Raw genomic sequence first — 22,439 nt, 5'->3', positions numbered from 1 at the left:
TAGCCTTGACTAGACAGACCTTTGTTGACAAAGTAATGTCTCTGCTTTTTAATATGCTGTCTAGGTTGGTCATAACTTTCCTTCCAAGGAGTAAGCGTCTTTTAATTTCATGGCTGCAATCACCATCTGCAGTGATTTTGGAGCCCAGAAAAATAAAGTCAGCCACTGTTTCCACTGTTTCCCCGTCTATTTGCCATGAAATGATGGGACCGGATGCTATGATCTTAGTTTTCTGAATGTTGAGCTTTAAGCCAACTTTTCCACTCTCCTCTTTCATTTTCATCAAGAGGCTCTTTAGTTCTTCTTTGCTTTCTATATACCATGATGGACCTAGGGTGGGTACATGGGAAGGTGCTGGTCATGAACCCCTGAATCCTTTATTTCTGTATTTTCCCAGAATGTCTGAAAAGTGTATCCTGCTCTGCAAGGGCACGCAACAGTTTTCAGTAAATATTTGAATCTCGACTGTCTCAGGCACTGCATGAGGCACGCTAGTGGACAAGAGAGACTAGACCTCTAATCTCAGACATCATATATTAACAATAATGTTTATTCAACAGCTGATTTTTCTCTGTTGAGAAATTGGCTTTATCACATCTTTGCTTGTTATCATCAGAAAGTTTTCAAGTTGAATAATACTAGTCAATGAGAGCACAAAGGGGCTGTCTGTTGGGTTTTCTATTAGTAGAAGGGTTACTAACCATCAGCTGGAGTCAGAGGCTATAGAGAAAATCCTTCTTAAAGTATTTATTTAAGTGGATAAGACACTAAAAGCTCAGTCATTGAAGAGCAAAATAGTGGAATGGAAAATATGGGTGAATAAAGTGAACCTAAAACTTTTGAAGACAAATGGGAAAAGCTGAATGATGGCTTTCTAAAAGAATGTTATTGCATTTGGGTCTTAGACGCTAAAAGCATTCTTTAAAGCAAGATATACTCATTGTGGATGATAAATACTAATTTGCTGCTGCTAAGTCGCGTCAGTCGTGTCCGACTCTGTGCAACCCCATAGACGGCAGCCCACCAGGCTCTCCCGTCCCTGGGATTCTCCAGGCAAGAGTACTGGAGTGGGTTGCCATTTCCTTCTCCAGGGGATGAAAGTGAAAAGTGAAAGTGGAGTCGCTCAGTCGTGTCCGACTCAGTGACCCCATGGACTGCAGCCCGCCAGGCTCCTCCGTTCATGGGATTTTCCAGGCAAGAGTACTGGAGTGGGGTGCCGTTGCCTTCTCCAAAATACTAATTTGGCCACATCTATTTTTCCTTTTAACTAATTTTAGTTCTGTTTTCCTTTTTGTTATTCTGTTTTACATAAAATATTTTAAATTTAAAATTTCTTCAAAGCCTATTTGGCATAGGGTGGGGTATAAATAAATACTTTTTTGAAAATTCAGAACAGAGTGTGGACAATAGATGTCCCCTGGGATGAAAGTCAGGAAGGGCAGGGTGGAGACAGGTATGCCAGCAAGGACAGAAAGTCCCCTGATAGCATTATGCCTCTATGAGGTCCTGAGCACAGTGTTCTGTGTCAGTCCAGACAAAACTGACCTTTGTTTAAAGAGTTTTTAAAACCAAACATTTTTGGAACATCAGGGCCCTCTACTCCTTAGATAACTGAGATCCAGTAACTGTAACAATAACTATGTTACTATGTAATTTTACCCATGTTCCCAACCTCCATGCAATGGACAGAAGTTGAGGAAAATGAGAGACTTGAACTGGGGTGATAATCCAGGAATCTTCCTTAACAGAATCTACTAGAAGAGGATAAGGTGCTCTCTCAGGCTGAAAATCAGGTGGGAATTTTTGTTAACTTTGTCCTGTTTCTTTGCAAAGCACAGGCAGAATCTGAAGCCCTTTTTGGAGATCCAGAGAATGAATGCCATTTCTTTCACCCAGAGTTTCAAGCAGCCAACTTTGAGCCTCTGCTGGATCCAGACAGTGAATTCCTCTAACCCTTCCACAGAGTTGTGGAGTTTTTCTCCCCTCTGAGCACAAAACAGGGATTTCCCTGACATGGGTTTCTGGGTTCACACATAATTACTGGTGAGCCTGTTACTGGTGGCTCATAGGATTGACTTTGGAGGAACTGACTTCTTCTCATGCTCTGATCTTGCTTCCACACTTCCTCATTTGTAGGAGCTGAGTCTCCTCCACATTCAGAGAGCCTAACTTGGAGCCAGGCATATAGACGTAACTAGTTAGTATCGGCTCGATTGTTTTAAGGTGTTTATAAGCTTTCTTAAAGAGAGTATGTACACATCTATTAGAATGGCTAAAGCAAAATTAGAAACAATACCAAATGCTAGCAAGGATGCAGAAGAACGATCACTCATACATTGCTGATAAGAATGTAAAATGGTATAGCCACTCTGGAAAACAGTTTGACAGTTTCTTACAAACCTAACACACACTTACCAAATGCCCCAGCAGTTTCATTCCTTGGATATTTATCCTAGAGTAATAAAATCCTATGCTCACACAGAAACCTATTTATGAATGTTTATAGCAGTTTTATTCATAATAGCCAAAAAGCAGAAATAACCAAGATGTTCTTCAACAGTAGGTGAATGGTTAAACTTTGGTACTTCTACTTATTTACTTATTTACTGGCCACGCTGTGTGGCATGTGGGATCTTAGTTTCTCTGCCCAGGATTGAACCTGTGTGCCCTGCAGTGGAAGCCCAGAGTCCTAACCACTGGACCACCAGGAAATTCCCCAAACTTTGGTACTTCTATACCATAGAATACTATACAGCAGTTAAAAGGAATGAGCTATTGATTGTTTAAAAAGCCCATTCAAAAAGACACATCGTATGATTCCATTTATAGAACATTCATAAAATAGCAAAATTTTAGAAATGGAGAACAGATTAGTGGTTGTCTGGGATTAGGATTGTAAGGAGAAGGAGCAGGATGATGGATGCAGTTATGAAAGGCAACTAGAGAGATCCTGTGGTTATGTAATTGTTCTGTATTTTGATTGGGATAGTGGATATACAAACCTAATCGTGATTAAATTGTGTAAACACATACATGAGTATAAATTAAACTAAAATATAAATAGAATAGATGGATTATACTAATGCCGGTATTCTAGTTGTATTAGTGTTTTTTTTTTTTTTTTAACTTATTTATTTTTGGCTATGCTGGGTCTTTGTTGCTGCGCACGCTTTTCTCTAGTTGCAGTGGGCCAGGGCTACTCTTCATTGCATTGCACGGGCTTCTTATTTCAGTGACTTCTTTTGTTGTGGAGCACAGGCTCAAGGGCACTGAGCTTCAGTAGTTGCGGCACATGGGCTCAGTAGTTGTGGCTCCCAGGCTCTAGAGCACAGGCTCAACAGTTGTGGCCAGCAGGCTGAGTTGCTCCGCGGCATGTGGGATCTTCCTGGGTCAGAGATCGAACTTGAGTTTCCTGCATTGGTGGGCAAATTCTTTACCCCTGAGCCACCAGGGAAGCTCTGTTTTAGTGTTTTGAGAACTGTTAGCATAAGGGAGCATTGGGAGGGGAGGCTTCCCAGGTGGCCCAGTGGTAAAGAATCCATCTGCCAGTGCCAGAGATGCAAAAGACATGGGTTTGATCCCTGGATTGGGAAGATCTCCTGGAGTAGGAAATGGCAATCCGCTCCAGTATTTCTTGCCTGGAAAATTCCACGGACAGAGGAGCCTGGTGGGCTACAGTCCACGGGGTCGCAAAGAGTCAGACACAACTGAGCAAGCACACAGCATTTGGGAAAATTGGGTGAACAGTATATAGATCTCTGTATATTCTTTCTTACAACTACACATGAATCCACACTTAACAAAATTTCAGCAGCCATTCATATTAAAAAAAAAAGAAAACAAAACTCAGCAAACTGGGAATAGAGGGAAATTTCCTCAGAATGATAAAGAGCACCCTTGTCCTCCCCAGGAGTTGGTATTTAGGGTTTTTTTTTTTGTCATTCTCATAGGTATGTAGTGGTATCACATTGTTGTAATTTGCAGTTCCCTAATGACAAATGATACAGTGCATCTTTTCATGTGCTTAATAACTATTTGCAGATCTTCTTTGGTGAAGTATGTGTTCAGATCTTTTGTTCATTTTTTAATTGGGTAGTTTATTATCTTATTGTTGAGTTCTGAGACTTTGTATATTATATACAAGTACTGTGTCAGATACGTGTTCTACAAATGTTTGCTCCAAGTCTTTGACTTGTCTTTTCATATTTTAATGATGTCTTTTAAAAAGAAATTTAATTTTAATAAGATCATACTTGTTAATGTTTCTTTCCTGCATCATGCTGTTGATTTTATATTGAAAAACTCATTATCAGACCCAAGGTCATGCAGATTTTCTCCTATTTTTTCTTCAAGAAGTTTTGTAGTTTTGCATTTTACATTTAGGTCTGTGGTCCATTTTGAGTTACTTTTTATATAAGGTGTAAGGTCTGTGTCTAGGTTCATATTTTTGCATATGAACATCCATCACTCTCACAAAAACAAAAATCAAAAAACCCCACAGTGATGGTCATATGTCAAAGGAATATTGGAGCCAACGGAATAGAGCTCTTAATGGCCAAAGCTGGAGCAATTTGAGCAACAAAATTAATAACGTATTGCAGTATTATATTATAGCCATAGCATAAAATAAATATTCATGATTCCATCTGGTATCAATAAATGATGGAATAAATAAACTGGGGAAACTAGATATATCTCCCGTGCAAATAACTGATGTAGGTTTTCTACCCTTAAGAGGATGGAACATAATTTTCCACTCCTTAAGTATGGTTTGTATGTGGTGACTTTCTTCCAAAGAGTATAGTATGGAAATAGAGAGAGAAGAAAAGAATAGCTTTACAGTAGAGAGTGAAAGTGTTATTCATGTCTGACTCTTTGCGACCCCATGGACTGTAACCCCCCAGGCGCCTCTGTCCATGGGATTCTCCAGGCAAGAATACTTGAGTGTATTGCCATTTCCTTCTCAAGGGGATCTTCCCAACCCAAGGATTGAACCCAGGTCTCCTGCATTGCTGATGGATTCTTTACCATCTGAGCCACTAGGGAAGCCCCTAGCTTTATAGAAGAAAAACCTGACAAACACTGTCTCAACCAGGTGAGCAAAGGTAACATCAGCAGTGATAAATCATATTGTTAGTATATTCCAGTCCATACTAGATGTGATGAGGGCAGCACTTTACCACTGTGGTCTTCCTCCCCAAAACGCATTACACCAGTCTCACTGTGAGGAAAACATGGGACAAACCACAGATATACTGCAAAATATTAGAACAGGACCCCTTAAAACTCTTACGGGTCATCAGAAAACAAGAATGATAACAACAGCAAAAAAAGAAAAGTCCAAGAAACAGTCACAGCCAAGAGGAGTCTAAGGAGATATGCTGTGAATATAGAGTAAAAGTGTTAGCCACTCAGTTGGGTCCAACTCTTTGCAACCCCATGGACTGTAACCTGCCAGGCTCCTCTGTCCATGGAATTCTCCAGGCAAGAATACTGGAGTGGAGTGCCATTCCATTCCCTTCTGCAGGAGATCTTCCTGACCCAGGGATAGAGTCTGGGTCTCCTGCATTGCAGGCAGATTCTTTTACCTTCTGAGCCACAGGGTATCCCAGATGGGATCTTGATACACAAAAGGGACATTCAGGGAAAAATGAGGACATCCCAAATATGAGCTTTAGTTAATAAGAAAGTATCAAGATTGGCCCTTAATTGTGAAATGCTAATAATAGGGGAAATAGGACGTGGAGTATATGAGAACTCTCTGTACTATTTTCATAATAATTCTGTACATTTAAAACTGTTCTAAAAATAAAAACTTATTTTGAAATAACAGGAACTGGTGTGGTTCCTGTTATGCCACCCTGGAGAGGGTCCCAGTGCACCTGTGCCCAGGCTGGGGGCACCATCACCTCTTGGTCTCTGCTTCAGTTTTTTCTCTTTCCCCCTTTCCCTCTGCGGTGCTTGTGCAGAGGATTCAGTTCTGAGACTGCATAAAGACACTGGGAAAATGGTGGAAAATTCACCATCATCGTTGCCAGAAAAAGCAATTTATGGCTTTATTCTTAAGTTCCCAATTTGGCTTCACACTCTTATCTCCTGTGGGCTTTTATTTCTGAATCTTGGCTAAACTCCTCAGGCTTAAGCTATTGGCCTCAAAAACATTGGACAGTTACATTATCTGTCCACTTCCTCTTTCTATAGTAAGTAGCTACAGTAACCAGCTATGTACTCTTATCTGGAGCTCATACAATTACAGATAACTATTCCCTGGTGGCTCAGACAGTAAAGCATCTGCCTGCAATGCAGGAGACCCAGGTTCGATCCCTGGGTCGGGAAGATCCCTGGAGAAGGAAATGGCAACCCACTCCAGTACTCTTGTCTGGAAAATTCCATGGACTGAGGAGCCTGGTAGGCTACAGTCCATGGGGTCGCAAAGAGTTGGACATGACTGAGCAACTTCACTTTCACATGCTAAAAATCACAGCAGAACAAATACCAAGAGAAGTCATCCCAGTATTAAGAGATATCCCTCTTGGTGAAGTAAAACACGTGTTCTTTCTTGCAGCCAAAAAACTTTATACTCCAAACTTAGTTATATGTAGGCATACTAACACCAGGCATTTATGTTTTTGAGATAGTCATTTTGACCACAGTTATTTTCACTCTGTCTCCTATTAATACCCAGTATTGATATGTAGAAAAAGTGAGTTGAACTTCTCTTAGATTAAATTTTATCAATATTGTAAATGATTCTTAAATATTAGTTATTTTGAACATAAAAAAATAAATAAAATTAAAGGTAAAAGGAATGAACTATTGATATACCCAACAACTTGGATGGATCTCAAATTATGTTGAATGGAAAAAGTCAAACTCAAAATATTACATTTATGTAGCATTTTGTATGACATATAGCAATTTATATTAAAAATTTTTAATAACAAAGTTATAGACATGGAGCATAAATTGATGTTTGCTAGGGGTTCTAGAGATGGAGAGAGAGGAAGAGCATGAGTGCAAACAGGGAGCTGGAATGGTCGTTGTGATGATGAAACAATTCTGTGTCTTGACTGTGGTAGTAGTTACATGAACATACATATGATAAAATTGCATAGAATTAATAATACATCCATGTGTGTGCACCCACATACACACAAGTTCATGTTAACCTAATGAAATTGGAATAAGCTTTGTGGATTGTTCTAAAGTCATCTTCCTGGTTGTGATATGGTACTAAAGTCATGCAAGATGTTACCACTGAGGTAAATGGGTCAAGAGTAAATGAGTAAAGGGTATATAGAATCTCACATTACATTTTCAAAACTATATTTATTTTTGTTTATTAATTTTTTGCTGCATCCCGTCTTAGTTGCAGGATGCGGGCTCTTCGTTGCAGAGCATGGGCTCCGGAGCACATGGATTCTGTAGTTTGCAGCGTGCAGGCTTAGTTGCTCTGCAGCATGTGGGATCTTGTTCCCAGACCAGAGATCAAACCTGCTTTCTCTGCATTGGAAGGCAGATTCTCAACCAATTGACTACCAGGGAAGTCCATCTCATTACATTTTATAAAGGCAATAACTATTGTTTTTACTCATCCTTTTAAAAAAATTGACATATAATTTTTATACCAGAAAACTCACCGTTTAAAGCTTACAATTCAATGGTTCTTAAGATATGTTAACTATCACCATTAATTCCAGAACACTTTCATTTCTCCAAAAAAAACCCCATATCCATTAGTAGTTGCTTCCTATTCTCCACCCCCATCCTCTAGAAACTATTAATCTACATTCTGCATCTATAGATTTGCTTATTCTTGATATTACATATATGTGGAATCATACAATATGTGTTCTTTTGTGTCTATCTCCTTTTGTCTAGCATGTTTTCCAGAATCATCCATCTTGGAGCATGTATCAGTACTTTATTCCTTTCTGTGGCTGAATAATATTGCATTATGTAGACATGCCACATTTTGTTTATTTATTCATTCATTTATAAACATACAGATTGTTTCTACTTTTTGACTATTATGAATAATGCTTCTATGAATATTTATGTATAACCTTTTTTTAAAAACATACATTTTTCATTTTCTTGAAGACATACCTACAAGCGGAATTTTGGGATCATGTGGTAACTCTATATTTAACTTTTTGAAGGACTGAAACAGTTTCCAAGATGCTGTACCATTTTACTTTCCCACCATCAGTGTATGAAAGTTCCAATTTTTCCACATCCTCACTAACACATGTTATTGTCTGTCTCTTTGATGATAACCATTCAAGTGGGTGTAAACTGATATCTTATTGTGGTTTTGATTTTCTATTTCTTATTGACTCAGTTTCAGTAGCCTTTGTCTTCCTAGGAATTTGTCTATTTCATCTATGTTATCTAATTTGTTGGCATACAATTATTCATAATTTCCCCTCATAGTCCTTTTTATTTTTGCAAGGTTAATAATAATGTTTACTCTTTCATTGCTGATTTTAGTCATTTTGAGTCTTCTTTTATCTTTTTAAGTGTAGCTAAATGTTTGTCAATTTTATTGATCTTGACAATGAACCAACTTTTGGTTTTGTTGATTTTCTCTATTGTTTTTCTAGTCTGTTTTGTTTATTTCCTTTCTAATCTTTTTTTCTCCCTTCCTTCACTTGTTTTGAATCTAGTTTGCTCTTCTTTTTCTATTACTTTGGGTGAAAAGTTAGGTTATTGATTTAAGATTTTTGTTTTTAAAGAGAGGCATTTATAACTTCTTTGTATATTCTTTTGCAGTTTCCTGTGAATCCATAATTATTTCAAGTTTTTATTTTAAATAAAAACATTAAAAAAGTATGCTCTGCCAGAAGAGTTGTGTGTGAGGATGACTCAGTCATTGCACATAGCCTCAAGAAGATTAGTTGAGAAAGATACGTATAGAGTAATTTAAAAGATGAGATGGCTGCAGAGATGAAAAACACTGAAGGATATCCAGGGAAACCATGTAGACACAATTGAGGGCTTATATGAACTGGAGAGTGATGCTTTTATCATGGGAGTTTCATACTCAGAGAGACCAGTTCCTAAGGAGGCTGGCACTTATTTCTCGTCAATCTTTAGGGACCACAGCTGAAGCCATTTGGGGCAGGGATGGAATCACACTCTGATTAAGGCTAATGTTCCCACCTGAGGTCTTTTTCTCTGAAGCTCCGAATGCTCAAAGATATCCCCATCTCCTACCAAGTCACTCAAAATGTTCAGCATGGGCAGACTGACTGCCTTTAAAGGATAACAATAACAGTATTTAAACAGAAAGAAAAAACTAGAAAATTTGTTGGGGTTGCTGATATTTTTTTTTTAATTTCTTTTAACTTTAATTTTTAAACAATTCCAGATTCACCAAAAAAAGTTGCAAAAACAGTTAATAGAGCTCCAGATACCCTTCACCCAACTTTCCCAACTGTCCCAAAGGTTAACAACTTACATTGGATTGCTAACTCCTTTCAATGTTTATTAAAAGAAAATTTTTTGGACTAGGTAATACATTCTTTTAGTTTATAAAATAGAACAATATAAAGAGGTATATAGGTGAAAAATCTCGTTTTTGCCCCTGCCCTTCTACTGCATCATTCTCACCCCTCACAGACACTCATAATCATCTGTATTTTATTTTATTTTTTTTTGGTTGTGCTGCACAGCTTATGGGATCTTAGTTCCCTGACCAGGGATTGAACCCAGGTCCTGGACAGTGAAACTGTGAAGTGCTAGCCACTGGACTGCCAGAGAATTCCCTTCTGTATTTTTCTTTGAGCAAAACTCATCAAAATATTTTCATATCTCTTCTTCTTCTCTTTCCCATCCAAAAACAGTATTCTATGCATCCTGTTCTGGACCTCACATTTATCATTTAACAATATAGCTTAGAAAGATTTTCAAATTAGAACATAGTAATGCTATTTTTTTTTTTAATTGAAAAGGACTTCAGTATTTATCTCATCTTTGCCCCACTGTCTTCCAGTATCACTTTAGACATACTTCTTGCTTCCTCGTTCACTTTCCTGTCTAACTTCTATTGTTTAAATCCCCAGTTCCCCAAGCATAGTTCATTCTCTGTGCTGACAAGCTCAGGGCTTTTACAGACCCCAGCCAGTGTGACTGGAGCGAAGCCAACCCCATGGGGCATCAGGACCATAGGGACACATTCAGAAGGGACAGCAACAGGACGATGATTGCCTTAGCATGAGCGATGCCCCAAAGAGAGCACTCTGGGCCAAGAAGAAGAAATGATCTGGAACAAGGCCTTGTTGCTAAGCAACCCCAGAGAGGATGAAATTAACGCAGTCTGTTTTTCATGTAACTGCATCTCAAATGAAAGCTGAGGCCAGAGTTGATTCCATGCAAAATTAATAATTACCGCGTGATTCTTTCTTTTAAATGGCTGCTGCCAAAAGACCGAACTGAAGAAACCAATATATCCTTCTTTTAAAAGAGATGAGGAGGAGGGGGAAAAAAACAGAACAAGTAAATTCAGAGGCTGTGTTTTTCCATTTTCATTTTAGGTAGGAAATCGGGCATCTTAAACTGCTGTTGAATCTGCCTGGTAGGAAACCTGCTTTAACAGTAGATCCCAAGTAGACAAGATAATATACATCAGAGAACCATGGAAAGGTATTCTTTTTTAGAGGTGAGAGAAAGCTTCAGATCACATGAGACCCTGTTAATCTCCTTCTCAGAAAATTTTAAATGTACTTTTCTCTCTTGGTATGTTCTGAGAGGGCACATTATCATAAAATTAAAATATCCCTATTGCCTTCACCCACTCTCCCTAACTCCACTCTAAAGGCTGAAAGAGGGGCACAGCTTGATATGCTCAGTAACCCTTGCTTTTTGAGAACTTATCAATATTAAAAAGGCATACATAACACAGAAGAGATGATTCCACCCCCACTCTGCTTCCACTGCATTAATATGGGTTAATTAACTATGTGGTTAGAGCTGAGCAATATCCTTCTCCCCAAAAGAACCTTTTGTATTATTATTATATGGTTGTACAATAAAATATATCTCAAAACAAAACATTTTTAGCCAAAGAAACTAATGTTATTAGAGAAGGAAAACTTTATTCCTGAATGGAAGGTCTGACCCTAACTTCCTGCTGCAAAGATAGGTGTCTTCCTCACTAAGTGTTTATGCAGTATATTTACTAGCCTTGAGGCAGGACCCTCTCTTGCTTTCCCTCTGCCACCCACCCCCTCAGCTCATACTGGGTCATTCTGAGCAAATACCCTCCCAAACAGCTTGCCTCTGTAAAGCAATGAATGTTTGCTGATAGAGTTGAGCAGAATGTACTAGAACGTGGAGAAAACAAGATAGCAAAAAGGGTGCACTTGATCTTTGGAGCCTCTATCCTTTGTGGTCTCAGCAGGAAATAGATGATACATTCAAACTGGGTGCTTTGAGGAATGTTTAATAAAGGCATTATTTACAAGGGTTGGTGGGGGAACCGTAAAGGATTGGTGTTACCTGGGGATGGTAACATTGGGTTGGGAGTCATTACAGGTCTAAGGCCTGAAGAGGAGAGAGAATTGGGAAGCAGAGCAATGGTAAGAAGGGGGCCTCTTTATAAGAATGTAGCCCTCGTGGGGGTATGTATACCCTGGTATCACTTGCCTTCTTGTCTCTGATCTCTGGCTGCTGCTGCTGCTGCTAAGTCGCTTCAGTCGTGTCCGACTCTGTGCGACCCCATAGACGGCAGCCCACCAGGCTCCCCCCTCCCTGGGATTCTCCAGGCAAGAACACTGGAGTGGGTTGCCATTTCCTTCTCCAGTGCATGAAAGGGAAAAGTGAAAGTGAAGTCGCTCAGTTGTGTCCGACTCTTAGCGACCCCATGGACTGCAGCCTAGCAGGCTCCTCCGTCCATGGGATTTTCCAGGCAAGAGTACTGGAGTGGGGTGCCATTGCCTTCTGGCTAGGGTTCCCCATTTGGCTGAACCCCACTGGAAGTCAGGGGATAAGGAAGTGTTTGAATGTAGTCAGTATTGGTCAGCCTCCCAGGTATGGAGCATGGGGAGAGAGACTGTGACATGATAGACAGCCAAAGTTAAGCCTTCGTTAATCTCTCTGGTCCCCAGTCTTTTCAATCATTCATTCAGCCAGCATTACTGATCACCAGCTTTGTGCAGGTACAGAGCTAGGAGATACAGCAGCAAACAAGGCAGCCCTTCTGGAGCTTATGATCCCTGTGGCTGTGTCAGGCCTGGGCAAGCTTCAAACTACCTCATCTCCACTACTAAAGGTCTGAGGTCACACAAGCCCTCCAATTCCTACCATGGTGACCGCATAACTTCTCTTTCTTCTCTTCCCTCTTGGTCAGGAATAGAAATTCTCTCATTACTATAAGTAGTGGTGGTAATGGAGTATGTATGTGTAGGTGTGTGTGCTAAGGTGTGGGTATTGAAAGGTACATATACAGAGGAGCCCAGAAAAAGGAAAATAGTTGGGCATCAGGAAAGGGAGGAATAGTGGTAAAGCTGAGTCAAAAGAGCTTCACTCCAGGACGTGGTCTTTAAGGACCAAGCTTCTACCTACAGTTGTGTACTCTGCTTCTTCCATATACACCAGCTTCTACAGATTTTGTGGTCTTTCCATGCCAGTTCACTCCAGGCCACTGCCTTGCTATCAGCGTGGCCCTTGGGCTAGGCCATGGTCCTGGGCAATTAGTGACCATTACTGGACATAGAACAGTTGGTGCTATTTTTCTGAGCGGGGGGCTCTGACTAGGGGAGGCTCCCCCTCTATAGGAGATATTGAGTGTGGTAGAGCCCACAGCAGATAAGCCTCATATGAAAAGCTCCTGGAGGTCAAAGGTGAGGGACCTGGGTCTCACATTTGTTTTCCAGTAGCCCATGGCATCGTTTCTTTTAAGTCAGCTTCCTAGTCAATATTTACTGAATCAGACTGGGCAAAAAATAACCCTTGATTTACAATAGGATACCTCAACCACATCTGTTCTTGGAGATCTTTTAACACACAAAGACATTTGATATTTGTTGAGGACTTTGTTGATCCACAGGCAGAGAAGGTGACCTGTGTTGGGCTGATGAAAAGACATGCTGGCAAAGCATGTATCCTGTTGCGGACAATGGCTCCCTTTTTCCTGAAATCCTGAAATGCCTGCCAGCTGTATGGGGCCAAGCCAGGGCTAGGCTCAGTTTCTTGCACTAAGTTTCTCACAGCAGCAGGAGAGAAGGTGAGGCACTCCCTTCCTGCTATGGTAATCCTCTTATTTTGTTTCAGTGATACAAGTTATTAACCTTGTGCAGAGAGACTGACACCATCAGTTCTTTGCAGAGCAAAGATGGCCTTTCTGATGGTGAGCATGGGCCTTGTCGACTTAAAAAATAGTCACAACCTAAAAGTTGAGAGGGGTCTCCAGGTGGCTTGGTGGTAAAGAATCCGCCTGCCAGGGCAGGAGACAGAGGAGATGGGGGTTCAATCCCTGAGTGAGGAAGATCCCTTGGAGTTGGAAATGGCAACCCACTCCAGTATTCTTGCCTGGAAAATTCCATTGACAGAGGTGCCTGGCAGGCTGCAGTCCATGGGGTTACAAAGAGTTGGACACAACTGAGCGACTGAGCACAAAAGTTGAGAGTTACGTTTTATTCAGTGGAAATTTTTAGGACTTAAGCCTGGGAGGCAGCATCTCAAATAGCCCTGAGAGAATTGCTCCAAGGAGGCAAGGGGAGGAACCAGTTTCTATAGAAATTTTGCAACAAAGGGCAGGTAGTCTGAACATCAAATGATTATTGCTAATTAAAGAAAACCAGATATCCCGGGATTCCCTGGTGATCCAGTGGTTAGGAGTCCATGCTCCCAATGCAGGGGCCCTGGGTTCGATCCTTGGTCAGGGAACTAGATCCCACATGCTGCAACTAAGACCTGGCACAGCCAAATAAATAAATTTTAAGAAAAGAAAGAAAACTAGATATCCCAAGTTAAGGAATTTAGTACTTTTCTATGTATGGGGAGCTGCAAGAGTTTGGGCTAACTTAAATCATTCCTTTCATATGCATCTCAACTATGGGGCTAGTATCCTGTGTTTTTCACATCCTGAGCTTCCTTGGGGCTCACTGTAGGGAGGGAGTGACTGCAGCAGTCAGATGGCTGCTAGATAGCAAGTATTCTTCTTCTTCCTGAGTGCCCTTAGGGCTCACCAGCTCACGTTGGAGGGCTGCAGTTCCTGATGACTGTGACATCCTTGTTTACTGACATGGTAGGGAATATTCCATTTCTCAGCCTCAATGTTGTGTATCATGGGGATATTTTCTTCCTGGGTGGATATGAGGGATAGATTTCTTTTGGCTGAAAAATGGGGTATGAACCATAGCAGAAACTGCTGGCAGAAACGTCTTTGGGCTCTCCTTACATTTCTGGCTGAGAACTTCTGAGGCAGAAAACAACTGTTTCCCTTGCAGAAACAGCTGGCCCTTTCTACAGGACACAGCTTTCCAGACCAAATCTTCAAGTCCTCAGGAGACTTGCTCATCCGGAAACTAAGCTGGACAACTTGAAGGTTATCCATGAACAACAGAATTTGACCCTTAGGGCAGAGGAAGGTTTTAATTAACTTTATCTGAGAAGTTTCCAAGGCCTTTCCAGCTGTTTTGGAATGTTGTGTTCCAGGCTTTAGAGATTAAAACTTCCCTTTTTTCTGGCATCTGAAAGTGACTTTTGGAAGCAAAATAGGAACAGCTTTTGGACCCCAATATCACAGCACATTAGCCAGGCCTGGATCTTGCCACTAAATGGGGAAAAACTATCTCTGGGGTCTCCTTGGGGCCAGAATGTCATGAGGACTTGGCAGCCTTGGAGCAGACTCTGCTAGGGTCTTCTCTCAAATATCTGCAACTCTAAGGGGCAGCTGGCAAAAAATGAAGAGCCAGCCAGGCAGTGTTGAAATCCAAGAGAGGGGGAAATGTTGGCCCTTTAGTACCCTACGGCCTGGTTTTCCTGACATCTTGAAGCAGAGGGTACCTGTTGGGATTAGTGGATTCAAAAAATATCAAGGAAAGGGAATGGAATTTTTTTCTCCACCTGAAGGATGTGCCACATCTTTTCGTAAGTGGATATCTGATTCCCTCATTCATGGGAGGTTGATTGAGCCCCCTTTGTCCATCAGGACCATCAGTACTGGTGGTTGAAGGAGAGAGCAGCAAACAGTCACACATTTTAAGGGCAAGGACCATGTTTCATCCTCCTTGGTCTTGCTTATAACAGACGTTCACATACTATTTCGCTGAAATGGTTCCCCCAAAGTCACAGCTTTTTCCATTATCCGGTGTCCATTTTCTTCCCCTTTCCTTCCTGTAACTTATGTCCTGTCTCACCAAGTCAAGAAAATATATTCATAGTCTTCCCTATGCAAGTTGCTGACTTGCACCATGGTTCACCTGCAAATAAAACCAAAAGAGAATAAGAGGGAAGAGAAATTAAATTTGTTTCCCTTGAGCCCTGCTTTGTTTTCTTCTGGCACAACTTGGTTCTAAGAGATTGCTGGTCACACTGGCAAAAAGCTTTTTTCACCCTAATGCTTTCTCCCCAACTGTCCACTCTCATTGAAAAAAGTTGTTTTTTTTAAGGAATGTGTTTTGATTATGAAAGTAATAAATACCATTTAGAAAAGAGAATAAACTGTCCCCCACCCAATACATCTGTTGTGTTCTCAGCCTTTTATTCCAAATGAGACCTCACAAAAGCAGGCTTGCCCCTCTAATCAATGGTTTTAATTGACATATTCAGTTAATTAACAAGTCTTTAATATACACCTACAATGAACGCAGCAGAGTTTGGCACTCTTAAAAACACAAAATAGGTTTAAGATAGTCTCAGCCTCAGCCTCCCAGGAGACAAGACCTCTGAGGCTGCAAAGCCCTTTGCTGTGTTCTGGTCTGCTGCTGACTTCCATGCAGCCAACAATGATGGCCACCTGTCATGCTGAAACCTTCTTTTCCCTGGGCTGCTGCATCTCCACATCCTGTTTTCTGCCTTCTGTTTCCAAACTCAAGTTCAACTGGTTACTCCCAAAAGCCAATACTGAAGAGACAAGTATTGGTTGGAAAAGGAAAGATTATTTATCTGGAAAGCTGGCAACCTAAAGAGAAGGTGGACTCATGTCCCAGAACCAATTCCAAACATTCTGCTTGGTCATGCGAGTTTTTAAAGGGCAAAAAAGGAAGCTAGTCTCAGTTAATCATTTGAGGAGGGGGTCATTGTCTTCATCATAGTTCACTGTGTGCAGACTTGTTGACTTTTTGTGATCTTTCTTTAGACTCTACCTTGTTCACAGAGTTTGCTCATGGGATTACTGCAGGGGGAGCTGGGGGAAAGATCTAGTTATCTGTTAATTACTTATTCTTCATTTCTACATCTTTAAGAAAAAGAATCTACATGTTTTAGGCAAGACATTGTGTGATCAGGGATTGCAAAACTATCTGATTAGTGAGGCATGGAGTACATGCTATAGGGGTTAGGTTAAATATTGCCTAGTAATCTCACATCTGTACTGAGTTTTTACAGTTTGAGGGAAACAGAAATAGGCAAATAGAATGGGGGCAAAGGAGCTGCTTACACATCCTCTCTCACTTCTTCCTGGCTTCCTGATCCTCCTTCAGGCCCATTCACTAAATTTGGTCTTCAGCCTTCTTCACTTCTCAGTTTATTTTCATTCCCTGGACCGTTTCAACCATTCCCATGACTTCAGATACCATCTGTATGCTGATAATTCCCTGAAATATGTGTCTTCATTCCGATATATTAATATGCCTGGGGCAGCACCTGTGATCAAACACATTAACATATTTGTGGTGAAATATGGGATAAATGAAAACTGTAACTACCCCTGCCTATAAATTCCAGTCAGGTTTTGCTGCCAAACTAACCAAGTTAGTTGTAACACCACTATGAAAAAAATTTTTTTTCATTTTCCAAAGCTTTATGGATTTCGGAATTGCAAAGATTATGGGCCTGTATGAAAAGGAATGGCCTTTGTTAGTCCAGAGGGGGAAAAAGGATAAAGAAAACTATTCTGCATTTTCCTTTCCATAGAACAATGAGTATCCATAAGACTTGAGGTCTTTCCTGCTGGAATGAAAGTGACCAGAAACTTGTAAACAGTTTTTCTTGTTAAAAGTAATAAGATAATAAAGTTCTATCATATCTGGCCCTCTACTGTAATAGTGGCATTATCAGATGCAAGTCCTTCACTCCACCTAGAGTTTCTCACTTAGCTGAAATGCTTGGGGTTTCTGTAATACACAGTCTCTGTACTTTCTGCACATACACACAATCATACCTATGATTGGCTTTAATTCTTGGGCATTTAACTAGATACATAATAATTAACTAAGTAAATTCTCCAGCTCCTTTCAATGACAGCTGTTTTCACACCCTAGTTTAAAACTTTTCTGTGGGTTGGCTCTAAAGCCAGATCAGTAACAGACCCAGAGAATGTTCAAGAGGCTAGGGATGGGGGTGGGGGCACAGGGCAGCATGGAAAGGCGGGATAAAATGTTATTTTAGTATTTTCACTGAGACAGAGGAAAAATTCATGCAAATATCTCTGCTCTCACCACACCTCCCTCTTTGTTTTATAAAGCCTTTCTTCATCCAAATCTCAATTTTTGGATTAGACCCCTGTTGACTATGTCTGCTTAAGTCCTAGATAAAGGCTTATTTGTTTGACCTGTCGTATCCGTAATTGGCCTAACTGTTCGTTTTGATTTTCCCATTGTGTAGGCGGTGCTAGGAAGCTTGGCAGGAAGCACACTATGGAAATGTGGAGCAGAACAGCTTAATGTGTGTAATTTGGGAAGTTCAGCGGATGCCAGGGCTTAGCAGGCTCCCAGCTTGTTCAAGGCTGTTCCTGTGGATTTTCATTCTTGTCGGCATCAAGCTCCTCAAGTCTGAGGGCTTGGGTCCCACCCAGACTCAGTGCCCATAGCCATGTCCCAGCTGTCCTCCTCTTGAAACCAGGATGGTAGCTGACAGTTGGAGGCTCCTCTATCACCTCTGCCTAAGGAAGTGGAAGGGTAATGAGGTAATTGGGTTCCAGAGATGATTCAGGTAAAGGCTGATATATAAGGCTTTCTCTAGACATGAGTGTGGACTCCTTGTTGGTTTCTAGGAGGCCTGAGGTGTTGTAACATCCATCGTTCCTACAGTGGGTGACACATGGAGCCACCCTGATCCCCACTCCAAGACTGAAGCACTCATTTCCCCATCTCCCGGGAGGGATGACAGCAGCAATTATCAGCTGAGATTTTGCCGAGGCTGAAAAGAGTCACTTTGTCCATGGTAGTGCTCCCTTCCCAGAGGCAGCCCACATCTAATGTCTGATCTGTGCAGGAGTAAAAAGATCCAGCTCCCTTACCTCAGTTGAGACAACTCTGAGCCATCCCAGCCCCAGAGCTCTCTAAAAGATCAGCTAAGGTTTGTTTTTATTTTTTCCAAATGATTTTTTTTTTTTTTAGTAAATTATTTATTTTCGGAAACATTTTTTTTTAACTTTGAGTTTTATATTGGAGTATGGCTGATTAATAATCTTGTGATAGTTTCAGGTGTACAGTAAGGGGACTCAGCCATATATATACACGTAACCATTCTCTCCAAACTCCCCTCCCATCCAGGCTGTCACATAACATTGAGCAGAGTTCCCTGTGCTATACAGTAGGCTTGTTGATCGTCCATTTTAAATATAGCAGTGTGGACATGTTGAACCCAAACTAACTATCCCTTCCCCTGAAAGATCAGCTAAGGTTTTTATTGTGATTTCATTGTAGCTCAACTTCTCCCTTTGTGCATTCCTGCTAACTTCACTTCTCCCAGTTGTTGATGCTGAGAGTACTCCCCAATAAACTTCCTACATGCAAGGCCAGGGAAACCCTACCTGTAACATCTGCTTTGTCCTGGTTGGTAGCAGTGACTGTTCTTCTTCATGTGAAGATTCAGCAGTAAACCATAATTAATCTAAACTAGTCAAGGTGGTTCCATTTATTTAGCCAGTGATTGGCGTAGGAAGGTTCATGTGACTCCATCCCAGTAAAGGAGTCAGAAAGGGGAATCCCCTAGGAAAGTCTTCCTGAGTCATAAAAAGAGACAAGGAGAAGAGACCGTTTACTATCTGAATGAGATGCTTGTAGAAAAGAACACAGTTGGGAAGAAGGTGGAGCCAATAAAATAACAGGGAAATCAAACTGAAGAAGAGGCCACCCTGCTTAGGATCTGTTTGTCATCTGTGATAAATCCCTGTTGACAGAACAGGAGGGATTTGTCACACAAGAACTTAATGATGGAGTTGGCTCTACAATCTGTGATTTTTGTTCCAGTTCCAGTTGTCCAATTCCATTTTCCCACCCTTTGAGGATTCTGCTTTTTGAAATATTTGTCAGGATTCTTTCTCTTGGAAGTTTCTTGATAACCCAAACTCTCTTTTTTCCTGACTTCTGGTGATCAGCAATTTGACTTTGGTTGATTAATTAAACTCTGCCTCTTTTATCTATGGCATTATGGGGTTGGGGTTTATAGAATTAATGTTATAATGTTATGCGTATTAATGTGTATGTGCAGCTAGGGGTGGAGAGAGGGTGACCTCTAAAGGAAGCTGAGTCTAGGAAACTATGTCCTGGGATGACTTTTGATGAGAAAAGTAGGAAATAGTAATGGAAAGGTTTTCAAATTGTAGAGGAGCAAGGGCTTGAACCTAATGGCTTGAACCCTTGACTCAGAATAGGGTATTCACTTTTAGAAAAGTGTATCCTCTCCGATCTGTAGTTTATTTTGACAAGTCAGTTCATAGCTGCCCTAGAGTTTGGTGCTAGAGAAATTGCCCAGCACAGTAGTGGGACTGATGGTGGGGACCTCCTTCTTTTTCCCACTTGCCTGTGCTCCCCTCTGCCCAAACTCTGAAAAAGTAAGTGTTAGTTGCTCAGTTGTGTCTAACTCTTTATGACCCCATGAACTGCAGCTCTCCAGGTTCTTCTGTCCATGGGATTTCCTAGGCAAGAATACCAGAGTGGATTGCCATTCGCTTCTCCAGGGGATCTTCTCCACCCAGGGATTGAACCTGGGTCTTCTGCATTGCAGGCAGGTTCTTTACCAACTGAGCCAGCAAGAAATCCTCTGCTTAAACTCTGCCGCTTCCTTTTTTTTTTTTTTTTGCTGGTTGAGGTTTAATTTATAACCAATGAAGTGCATAAATGCAAAGTATACAGTGTGATGAGTTTTGACAATGGTATGTAATCATCATTCCAATCAACAGATGGACTATTTCTCTCATCTCAGAAAGTTCCCTCAAGCCTCTTTCCAGTTAATTGTCTCCTTATCCCCAAGGCAATGAGTATTCTGATTTCTATCACTATAGATTAGTCTTCACGTCTTCTTGTACTTCATGTATATTCTTTGGTGTATGACTTCTTTCATTCAACAAGAAAGATGTGGTTTTGAGATTCACCCACATCGTTGCATGTATCCTGCTTCCCTTTTAGAGACTATCCATGGGGTCCATTGGGGCTTCCCTCGTGGCTCAGATGGTAAAGAATCTGCCTGCAATGTGGGACACCTGGGTTTGGGAAGATCCCCAGGAGAAAGGAATGGCAATCCACTCTGATATTATTGCCTGGAGAATCCCATGGACAGAGGAACCTTGTGGGCTACAGTCCATGGGGTCACAAAGAGTTGGACATGACTGAGTGACTAATGCTTTCACTTTTTAAATGGCATCCACTGCTTTTGGATTTCTCTGTCATGTTTAAGGAGGAGATCCTACCCGTCCTGGTGGCGGTTTTATTGTGAGACAGTTTGCCAAGTGAGTTTTGTAAGTCACTGGTTCCTGAAGACCAAGCAGGTGGTTTCTTCCAGGGACAGTCAATTAATCTTTCCATGCTACGTGGAGATAATGACAGCTGATGTCTGAACTCTTTGAAGTGAGGACAGACAGCAACTCTTTCTGTGGGCTCCCAGGACAAAGGTTGATAATTCGCAGGATTCTATGCCAAGATACTACCTGAATTTCGACCTGGTGAGGACTTAGTATCACTGCCAAGGCCACAGGAAAAACGAACATTTATTAAGCACCATGTGTCTAAAGGCACTTGGTCATAAGTCATCTTAACTTCCCTTCCTGGGAACTCTTTGAGATAGGTCTTACTATACTCACGAGACACACAGGGCTAAATCTGAATGTAGGTCTTGAACCTGGGTTTGCAGGACTCCATATCATGATTTTTCACCAGCAGCAGCCAAAACTTAAGTTCCTGTGTCCATTTAAGGTGGCATGTGCATATCACCAGGGACAGTTTTACCCATGACTGGTCTGCTGTAGGGCTGGAGAGGACTCAGGGCTGGATGCACTTCCTTTCTCAGTAACGCCCACTAGAATGCTCAGGTGAGTCTTCCTTTTTGAAAGTGTTCTCAGCCTTTAGCCAGGCAGCTCTGACCTTTGGTAAAGGCCAGCAGATCTTTGTTGTGTCCCTTGGAAATCACTGTTGTGTAACAGCTGTGTTTCCAACTGAGATGGTTTCCAGAGCCGGGGAAGCTTTAGAAAGGATGATACCAGCAAAGAGGCATTAAGTCCTCTAATAGGCTTATGCCCTGATAATCGTATTAATGGCACTGTCTCATGCTTGATGCTGCAATTATGGGCCTCTCCTCTTGAATGTAATTTTGGAGTTTGATAATAATTGAGAGTATGATTTTGCGTTTCTCTGTAACAAGAGTTCTATTACCTAAAGCAACATGATGACCCTACTAGAGATGATTGTTCATGCCCTTCCAAACTGCTGACCTTACAGCTCACCACAATGTCCTGAACAAACTAGACTTACTCGCCTGGGAATTCACAGAGTTCTTCCAGCATCAGGGCTCTTGTGGGCTATGGAACAAATCCCCTGAAATCATGACGTTGGTTTCTAGCATCTGAATCTGATAAAGAGGCTTTATGTTTTTCTGCTGTTGCAAAGTCAAAGTAACCTTGGGAGAGAGGGTCTGCTTTAGGAGTCAGGTGATTTTTAACATGTGACTTAATTGTCAACATTCAAGATATTATCTCTAGTATTAGCTGTTTCGCCTCTAGAAAACTACTTCTGGGACCTTCATTTTCTCAGTTGTAAGTTTCAAGCAGTTTGGACTAGAATTCTAAGAACTTCACACTTGCCATCAGGAATTCATATTTTTAGCTATTGACAGGAGGTGGCTATTGTTTTCATGGCCCCAGCTGGAACTGATTAACAGGCTAGCAACTCACTGCTGTCTTTCTGGAGAAACCTTCGTCCAGAGCATATATGAGATCTGGGGATTTCTGCTTCTGATGCTACACATGAGTGCTTGGCTCTGTGGCATGAAGGGATCTTTTTCAGGCCTGCAGTGAAGGGAGGAGGGAGGCCCAGGACAGAGGCACCAACCAGGCC

The 22,439-nt window shown here is 41.2% G+C and overlaps 1 protein-coding gene across 1 annotated transcript in view; it reads left to right on the top strand.

Moving 5' to 3' along the window:
• The first annotated feature begins 1,649 nt into the window (after positions 1 to 1,649).
• B3GNT2 (UDP-GlcNAc:betaGal beta-1,3-N-acetylglucosaminyltransferase 2) overlaps positions 1,650 to 22,439 on the top strand; it is a 60,816-nt gene continuing 40,026 nt past the window's right edge. Inside the window, exon 1 of the mRNA XM_081588437.1 lies at positions 1,650 to 1,793. The gene's annotated coding sequence lies outside the window, so the exon portion shown is untranslated. The remainder of the gene's footprint in view (positions 1,794 to 22,439) is intronic.

This window comes from Giraffa tippelskirchi, chromosome 4, assembly GCF_054371585.1.
Source record: "Giraffa tippelskirchi isolate mGirTip1 chromosome 4, T2T-mGirTip1v1.2.pri, whole genome shotgun sequence".
Taxonomy (NCBI): domain Eukaryota; kingdom Metazoa; phylum Chordata; class Mammalia; order Artiodactyla; family Giraffidae; genus Giraffa; species Giraffa tippelskirchi.
Note: the sequence above shows the minus strand (reverse complement) of the source record. Positions and strands in the feature narration are given on the sequence as shown.